This window comes from Crinia signifera, chromosome 8 (genome assembly GCF_055691185.1).
Source record: "Crinia signifera chromosome 8, ASM5569118v1, whole genome shotgun sequence".
Taxonomy (NCBI): Eukaryota; Metazoa; Chordata; class Amphibia; order Anura; family Myobatrachidae; genus Crinia; species Crinia signifera.
In genome coordinates this window covers 58,655,249-58,664,901 of record NC_139224.1, presented here as the reverse complement: position 1 = coordinate 58,664,901, position 9,653 = coordinate 58,655,249, and positions in this window count along the sequence as shown.

Genomic DNA, 9,653 nt, shown 5'->3' with positions numbered 1-9,653 from the left:
GACGCCATGACATTAGGTATACAATAATATGATTGTATGTCCCAAAAATAGGTTTAACGCCCGCCCCCCCCCCCCCCCCCCCCCCCCCCCCCCCAAACACACTATCCACGCCACACTGAAGCGTGTGACGAGCGCCCACGGAACGCGTCCTCTGATTTTTTTAATTACCCCACTATCCACGTCGGTGTGAATGTGAAGTTGATTTTATATAGTATGGCAAGCACAGCGAGCCACCGAGCCCGAAGAGTGGCGAGCGCACGAGGAATACATGCAAAGTAATCTGCGTCCCTTCGCGGGGCTCGCCACGCTTCGGGCTCGGTGGCTCGCTGTGCTCGCCACACTATATAAAATAAACTCCACGCTGACGTGGATAGTGGGGGTATGAAAAGGTCGGAGGGCGCGTTCCACCGCCCCCCGCCATGCTTCGGGGTGGCGTGGATAGTGGGAGGGTGCGTAAAAGCTATTTTTAGGACATACAATCATACTATTGTATACCTCATGTAATGGCATCGCACACCCGATAAAATCGCATGTGATTTTGCGGGAGGTGCGATGCTATGCGATATTGTGGTGTAAAAAAAAATTACATTGAAAAAAATCGCATCGCATGCGATGCGATTTTCCTACATTACCATCCGTATGCTAATTAGGCGCCAACTAACATATAAGTACCGTCTGCACAATAAATAAAAAGAAGAAAGCACTGGCAAACAGTGTTGATTGTATTTATTTAAATGTATCACTAAAAGTATTTAATGCATGAAGAGAAATAATAGTCTTATACCACATTTAAATTATACATACAAATTGTTGTTTTTGTTCAATTGGGGACATAAAACCTTTTTATGCGACGTTCAAGACCAAAGGAAGAGATCTTTAAATACAGCCCTTATAAGATTACTAGTAAGCCCGCTCAAAGCTAATGCTTCGAAAGCTAGTCTGTTTCCTTGTGATTGCCCCTGTGTTTGTGCAGGTGTGAGAGAGCAAGAGATGTAGTTTCACTCGCTGCCAACAGATGGCAGTGTTTCAGAAACACCCAAACGGACACTAGACAGATAGATATCTAGATAGATGATTCTATCTCCTTGTAAATCCATCTGCTAGCTTCCACTCTAAATGTCCACGAATATTTCTCCACCTATTCATAGAAAGCTTTTGTAAGTTTTAGATGTTTAGGGGGAATATTCAATTCCGGACCCTATTCCAATGCTGTAGTTTCTGACCGCATCAAAGGCTGTTGTCGACGAAACAGATCCGACAAAAAAAAAAGTCCAACCCAGATTGAAGATTTGTTGCAGAATCCTTTATATAGTAAGTATTCAGCCCAGCAATGGCACCATGCTCGAAGCATGGCTAGAGCAGCGATATGGTTGTATGTTTTAGTGTTTATGTTGACTGTCGACATAAGGGTAAAAAAATATATATATTTTTTAATTATGTCAACTTTTTCCGCTGTCGACCTAGACTCGTGTCAACTTTCCTGCATGTCGACCTAATGACTGTCTAACAACTTGCTGGTGACCAAATGATCCACACCGTAAACCATTACCTTCACAATTCTTCTGTATTACCAGTGTTTGTACTTGGATATCTCTTGGGTGTTTTGCAATTCCTAAAGCTATATCTGGAGATCCCTTTCCTGACAGCTATGACAAGAAACTCAGGTTTTGGTGCAAGCAGGTTCACCAATATTGGGCAGTGTGTTGATTTCTGCAAGCAGCTGTTATGGAGAAATTGGTGTAAACTATATGAATCCATCCTGCCTTGTGTTAAAGGTGCAGGCTGGTGGTTGTGACCTTTGTGAGCCTCATTGCTGCATTTTGGAGGGTCCCCCATTCCCAATGCTTCTAGAGAGACCCCTCTCTGCAACTGTTAATTGTTTTCCACAGTAATGGTCTAGTTCAGTGGTTCTCAAACTGTGGGTCCTGACCTTTTCAGTATGGGGTCACGACTCCATGTTGTGACCATCAGGCTGATGACTTTTCTAATCGTTGCCAGTGATTCCAAGAGTCTGAAAAATCTGTTCAATTGTCTGTTATTATACATAATTTTGTGCCTCCACAATGCTGCCATACATGTGCTGTCTGCTGCCTGCACAGGTGATGTGATGACCTTCTGCAGCAGTCACTTGCTGGGGTCCTGTAATTTATTTTTATTGTCTGATGGGGTCCCAGAGCAAAATAGTTTGAGGACCCCTGCCAGGGGCGGATTTAGGGATGAGGGCGCCCCTAGGCACAACAATAATGTTTACTAAGTAGGACAGTTACAGGGGTAGTATCTGCATGTCCTTTCCATTTACACTCTATTTAATATGGAATATAGTACAGTACAGTGGATATTTTGCAGTTGTAGGTACATTTTGGGCTGACAGTACTATCACAGGCATCCAAGTGCCGCCCCCAAACATGTGCCGCCCCTAGGCACGTGCCTAATGGGAAATTCAGCTCTGACCCCTGCTCTAGTTAATGTTATGGCCCATGGTGCCATAATTCACATTATACCACACAAGTGCCAAGTTTAACATATATTCAAAGTATTCACCAGAGGCAGTGGCGTAACTACCTTATTGTCGCCCCCCCCCCGCCGCATATTTTTCGGCGGCTCCCTCCCCTTGACGTACCTGCCCGGCCGCATCAGCCTGTCACGGTCCCGTCTATCCCAGCGCCGGCTCCTGCTGCTATAATGAAAACGAACTCTTAGAAAATGGCTGCCCCCATACTGCAGACAGAAAACTGTCTGCAGTATGGGGGCAGCCATTTTCTAAGAGTCCGTTTTCATTATAGCAGCAGGAGCCGGCGCCGGGAGATATGGGACCGTGACAGGCAGATGCGGCCAGACAGCAGCGGGTAAGTGGTAGCTATAGCCCCGCAGACCCCCGGCGCCCACAGGTTCTCTGCGCCTCCCCGCCACCGCGGGGGCTGCGGAGCTATAGCTACGCCACTGACCAGAGGAGTCTATGCAAAGTTACATATGTTCAAACTACTTGGGGAAGCAGCAAAATTAGACAAAAGCAGCTGTGCTTTCTTCATACTAGAAGTTGGTTTCCAATTCAGTTTTTAGTGACTTAGAATGAATCCAATGCATCTTGTGCTTGATTTGTGGCAGTACGAAGAAGTCGCAAAGGGATTAAGGGGGGTATTTAATCTCGGGTCATGACTGTGTCTTGACTTTGGCCCGTTTGCACTGTCCTGCTTGCCGGTCGGCGAAAAGGGGGCATGTCCGCGGAAACGACCATGGATTGTCGAGATACGGCCATAATCTCGTCAATCCATGGTAGTTCTCTGCAAAATGGACAGCATTGAATAGGCCCCCGCCACTATTTACCCAGTAGGAAATAGCCGCGGGCATTGAATATCCCCCTATGTCTGCACTGTATGGCAGATGACTAAGCTCCAAGATGCATTCATGGGCCATAAATTCAAAGGCTACCAGCACTTGCATAAGGCATTAGTTTGCATACAACTCCCCAGTGATGGTGCGCTGCTGTATAAGTGGTATGCTTGCCACCATTTGCTTGGCTACACTGCACTCCTGTAAAAACTTCTATCTGGGGTTCAATGGGACTACTGATTTTTGGTCTCAAAGGTGAAGCTGTAGTTCAAGGGGATGCGGTCATTTGGTCTACAGCATTATGGTCAACAGTCATTAGGTCAACATGGTTCTAGGTCGAAAGGTCATTAGGTCGACAGCCAAAAGGTCGACATGGAGTGTTCACTGTTTTTTGAGCCAACATCTGCCGACAGACGGTATTTCATGCCCTACCATCCACTAGGGCATGGTGGGAGAATAAAATAGTGGGCCGAGCGTAGCGAGCGATGCACTTTAAACTGTGTCCATGTCAACTGTGTTGACCTTCAGGTCAAAAAACAGTGAAAAAACCCATGTAGACCTTTTGACGGTCGACCTAGACAATGTAGAACTAATGACCTGTCCCCATGTCGACCTTTCCCCATGTTGACCCAATGGTGTCAACCTAATGACTGTCTACCATAATGCTGTAGACCAAATTATCCCAACCCAGTTCAAGTATTCATCGCTGCAGATGAAAATGGTCCCAATTCCTTCATTTAGCATAATTCTTGTTATGAATATTATACAATTATAAATACAAAATATTTTCCTCTACCTCCCCCATGGCAGCCCTCACTCATGGGTTTCTCCCTTCTGGGTAGTGCATTTGGAAAGGAAAGAAAGACACCAGTCCCAGCCCCCATAAAAGGGCTCCTCCTCCTTCCTCCTGTGTCTTTTTTTCCTTTCCGGGTAAGTGCAGGTGTAGGAGGTGGACACTGGCTACCTGAGAAAGGCTTCCTGAAGGTCTCTGCGGCGGTTCTTACCCCCTGCAGATGACCAGGTCTCCCTGTTCGTTTTGGAGACAGATTTCATGGCCGCATGCGGTCCCCCCCGGGGGCAGCTTCAGGCGGTAGCGTCCGCAGGAGTGACGCGTGGGGCGGCGCGGGATAGCGTTGCCGCGTCACTGCCTGGCCCGTGTGCTGAGCACAGAGCGGGCGGACATCGGCGGCAGCGCGTGGCAGCGTGCGCGGCGCCGGCGAGTGACGCGATTCCGCCGCTGCGAGCGGAGGCGTACATTAGCCGGCGCCTGCAGCAGGACAAGGGGAGTCAGCGCGGGTGTCGCCACAGGATCTGAGGTCTCTCAACTACCGGGTAAGGCGCCGGTGGCGCACGCTGCTACACAGTGTTTTTCCTCAAAGTATAGCGGACAGATGTCTTAAAGTCTGGGAGCTTACTATTTCATTTTCTCCCTGTTAAATTGTCAGAGGGTTATTTCAGTGACTGTGCGCTGCTGCCATGGAGGAAGAGCGCAATATAAGGAAGTCAGGGTAAGCTATCAAGTGCTGTGTGTGTCCACCTATATTAGAGTTAGTTTGGCTAGCTTACTTAGTGAGTTGTTTTTGTTTTTTTAGGTCCGAGACCAGCAAGGATAAAGAAAGTAGATCTAAGCATAAGAAGCCACATTTGGATAAATGTGCAGCATGTGAAAAGGGGTTACCTCAAAAGCATGTCGGCATACTGTGTGACGGTTGTAAAACCCCCCAACTGCAGCCAGCTCAAATAGCAGGCTTGGTAGAGATGTTAACTGCTGCATTAGCTGAGAAGTTTGTGGCTAAAGCAGATGTGGAGAAAAAGTCGTCCAAAAGAAAGCATATTATTGCTAGTGAGGACTCTGATGATTCAGTCCGGCAATCTACCAGTGCAGCTATGCCAGATTTTGATCTGGATCAAGGGGAGGAGGAGCCTAGCCAGGATAAAGTAGAGGCTGAGGTTAACCCCGATATGATCGATAATCTGCTAAACTTGATATATAAGTCATTAAATATTGATGATCCGCAAGAGGATCTCAGTCTACAGGAAATGCTGTTTAAAGACAAAAAGCGCAAAGGGAAAGTGTTTCCCCTGTCCAATACCCTGAAAGAAGTGATTTCAGAGGAGTGGAAACACCCAGATAGACGAGTGGTGACATCAAGCAGAGTCAGCAAGATGTACCCATTTGATAAACAACAGGTGGCCTCGTGGGAGGTACCACCGAAAGTGGACGCAGCAGTGGCGAGGTTGTCCAGAAAAACCACATTGCCTCTTGAAGAGGCCAATATTTTCAAAGACCCAATGGAAAGAAAGATTGAGTTGGGTCTTAGGAAACAACAGTTGGTGGCAGGCACCGCTTTAAAGCCAGCAGCGGCTATGGCCGTGACATCCAGAGTGCTGAGAGGATGGTGCCAGCAACTTGAAAGTGACATGCTGGATGGCCTCAAAAGATCTGAGTTGCTCAGAATGGTGCAGGATGTACAACTTGCGGTTGAATTCCTATGCGAAGCATCATTAGATTCTGTGCGCCTGGCGGCAAGGGCCGGAGCTACAGCGGCTGCCACTAGAAGAGCCCTCTGGCTAAAGCCCTGGGCGGCGGACGTACAGTCTAAGAATAGACTATTATCAATGCCTTTTCAAGGGGACTATCTTTTTGGAAAACAATTAGATGATTTAGTGTCCAAAATTTCAGGGGGAAAATCAGTGTGGTTACCCCAAGACAAGGCGGCTAAGAAGACACCGCCACCGAGGTTCAATAGATATCAGCAGGAGTTCAGAGAGTCACGGGCTTATAGGCCAGGAAGGCCGTACAGAAGGGGATCTTGGGTTTCCAGGGCCAATTTTCGAGGCCAAGGGAACAAAGAGAGCAGGTTCGCCTCCAAAAAAGACCCCCAATGACGCCAACCCACAAAAAGTGTGAGCCAGGTTGCTGAAGTTCCAAAGCGCCTGGCAGGAATCCACATCGGACGAGTGGGTTCTAGAGGTAGTCCGTTCAGGCTACAAGATAGACTTTTTAAGGAAACCAGGCGACTTCCTGGTTCAGTCTCCCATTCCAGAGGATTTGGAAGAGAGGAGAGCGCTGTTATCCAGCTTGAAGGAAATGCTGGACCAAGAGGTAGTCAGCGTAGTGGCAAAACCGCAACAGTTTCAGGGATGGTTCTCCCGATTCTTTGTGGTGAGGAAGGCCACAGGAGGATTTCGGACAATTCTAGATTTACGCAGACTGAACAAATTCATAAGAATAAAGTCGTTCAGGATGGAGTCAATAAAATCAGTTATGCTGGATCTCAATCAAAACGACTTCATGTCCTCAATAGACCTCAAGGACGCCTATCTTCACGTCCCGATCTTCGAAGGGCATCGGAAGTTTCTGAGGTTCAGGGTACAAGGGGTCACCTATCAGTTCAATGCGCTTCCCTTCGGACTGGCAACGTCGCCCAGAACGTTTACCAAAGTGTTGGTGGTCATAATAGCGTGGCTAAGAAGAAAGGGGATAAGGTTGTACCCTTATCTGGACGACATCCTGATTGTGGCAGAATCAGAAGACCTTCTAATACAACACACGGCGGAAGTGGTAAACTGCCTAAAATACCATGGGTGGCTCATAAACGAGAAAAAAAGTCATCTCGCCCCGACTCAGAAAATTCAGTATTTGGGAGTAATCTTAAATACTCGAGACATGAAGGTATCTCTGACAGAAGTCAGGAGAAACAAGCTATTGAAAAAAGTAGAATGGATGAGAAAGAGGTCAGTGGTCTCATCTCGGGACTGCATGGAGACCTTGGGGCTCATGTCAGCAGCCCTAGAAACAATACCATGGTCCCGGTTTCACATGCGAAAGCTACAGGCGTGCTTCCTGTTACAATGGGACAAAGACAGCAAGGAATTGAGCCAGCGGATAACACTGTCAAAGGCCGCCAAGAAAGATTTGGATTGGTGGTCCGATACGGAACGTCTAGTACAAGGAAGAAGCTTCGCCACCAGAGAGCAGGTGGTGATCACGACAGACGCCAGCCAGTATGGCTGGGGGGCAACCTGTGCCGGCCAGATAGCTCAAGGCCACTGGTCGAGAGAATGGCAAGCATCCCACTCCAACCTGAGAGAGATGGAGGCGGTGTATCGGGCATGCGCTCACTTTCAGGATCAAGCGCAGGACAGAGAACTGGTTGTGAGATCGGACAATCAGGCGGTGGTGTCCTATATAAATCATCAAGGGGGCACGAAAAGCAGGGCACTATTAGAACAGCTCTCCAAAATCGTCGAGTGGGCAGAAATCAGGGTGGTAGGCATCTCGGCAGTATTTCTTGCAGGCAAGGACAATGTGATAGCAGACCAGCTGAGCAGAGAGAAATGCTTGCCAGGCGAGTGGGCCCTCAACAGCACAATCTTCGACAGTTTAGTGAGAAAGTGGGGCAGGCCACAAGTAGATTTGATGGCAACAAAAGTGAACAGGAAAGTACCAGTCTACTTTTCAAGATTCCGGGAGCCCCAGGCCGCTCAAGTCGACGCCCTGACGGCAGTCTGGGACATGGACACGGCATATGTCTTTCCTCCAATACCGGTAATCCCAAGACTGCTAAAGAAAATTCAAAGGGAGAATGTACAAGTCATAACGATTCTTCCTTACTGGCCCAGGAGGCCATGGTTCAGCACGGTGTGCAGACTGACAGTAGACGGCCCATGGAAATTGCCAGCAATTCCAGACTTGCTATCGCAGGGACAAGTAACGAGGGCACAACCCCCGTCTTGGAACCTGACGGCCTGGTTACTGAGACCAAGGCATTAGAGGCAAAAGGATTTGACAAAGAGGTTATCGGGACGCTACTTCAAGCCAGAAAAAGTTCCACAATGAAGACATACTATCGAATGTGGAAGAAGTACATGTACTGGGCAAGAAACGAGCAGAAAGACCCAAAGTTAGTAGCGACAATATTGAGCTTCCTACAGAAAGGCCTACAGATGGGCCTCTCAGCTAGTACCCTGAAGGTGCAAATATCAGCACTAGCCTCTATGCTAGACTGGGACGTGGCAAACAACAGGGATGTGCGCCGGTTCATGCAAGCGGTGAAAAGACTGAAACTAAGGGTCAGAAATCCGTTGCCACCGAGGGATTTAAACCTGGTACTGGGTGTTCTCATGGAGGACCCTTTCGAACCAATACACGAAATACCACTCAAATTGCTATCTTGGAAAGTGCTATTTCTGGTGGCCATAACTTCAGCCCACAGGGTCTCAGAGTTGCAGGCACTATGGATAGATGAACCTTATCTCAATTTCTATGAAGATAAAGTAACCCTAAGAACAAATCCACAGTTTGTGCCGAAAGTCGCATCAGAATTCCATGTAAATCAGGAAATTGTGCTCCCATCCTTTTGTTCCAAACGGTCGAACAGCAAGGAGGAGCGTCTCCATATGTTGGACGTTGTCAGGGCCCTGACCGTGTACAAACAGAGGTCAGCAGAAGTGCGACAAGCAAGAAATCTGTTTATACTGATGGAAGGGCATAGAAAAGGTCAGGCGGCGTCCAAACAAACGCTATCAAGGTGGATCAGGGAATGCATCTTAAAAGCGTATCAAATAAGAGGCGCGGTACCGCCTGAAGGACTTAAAGCTCACTCCACAAGGTCGGTCGCCTCATCCTGGGCGGAGAAAGAATCCGCTTCAGTTTTAGAACTATGCAAAGCGGCAGGGTGGTCGTCGGTGCATACCTTCACAAGGCATTACAGAGTCGATGTGATGTCATCATCAGATGCCAAGTTTGGGAGAAGAATCCTGAGCGCGGCAGTCTTGTGAAGAAGTAGAAGAAAAATTATTATTATTTGATTATTATAGCCGAAGTAGTTACGTGAGTATTAACCCCCCCTGTGTTGGCATACTGCTTGGGTATGACCCATGAGTGAGGGCTGCCATGGGGGAGGTAGAGGAAACACTGAGTTATTACCTGGTAATGAGTTTTCCTCTACTCCACCATGGCAGCATATATTCCCGACCCTCACTGGTTGTTATTTATGTGGTGTGTACTAACCTGTTATGTTTTTTAGCTGGAGAATTTAAAGACACAGGAGGAAGGAGGAGGAGCCCTTTTATGGGGGCTGGGACTGGTGTCTTTCTTTCCTTTCCAAATGCACTACCCAGAAGGGAGAAACCCATGAGTGAGGGCTGCCATGGTGGAGTAGAGGAAAACCCATTAACAGGTAATAACTCGGTGTTTGTCTGTGGGCCCTGACTCTTTAAGGTCCATACATATGCTTAGAAGTGTGCTTAGCGATGTGTGTTATGAGATTTAGGCTAGCCGATTTCCCTTGAACTTCCCGGTGTCTAGACTACTAGGG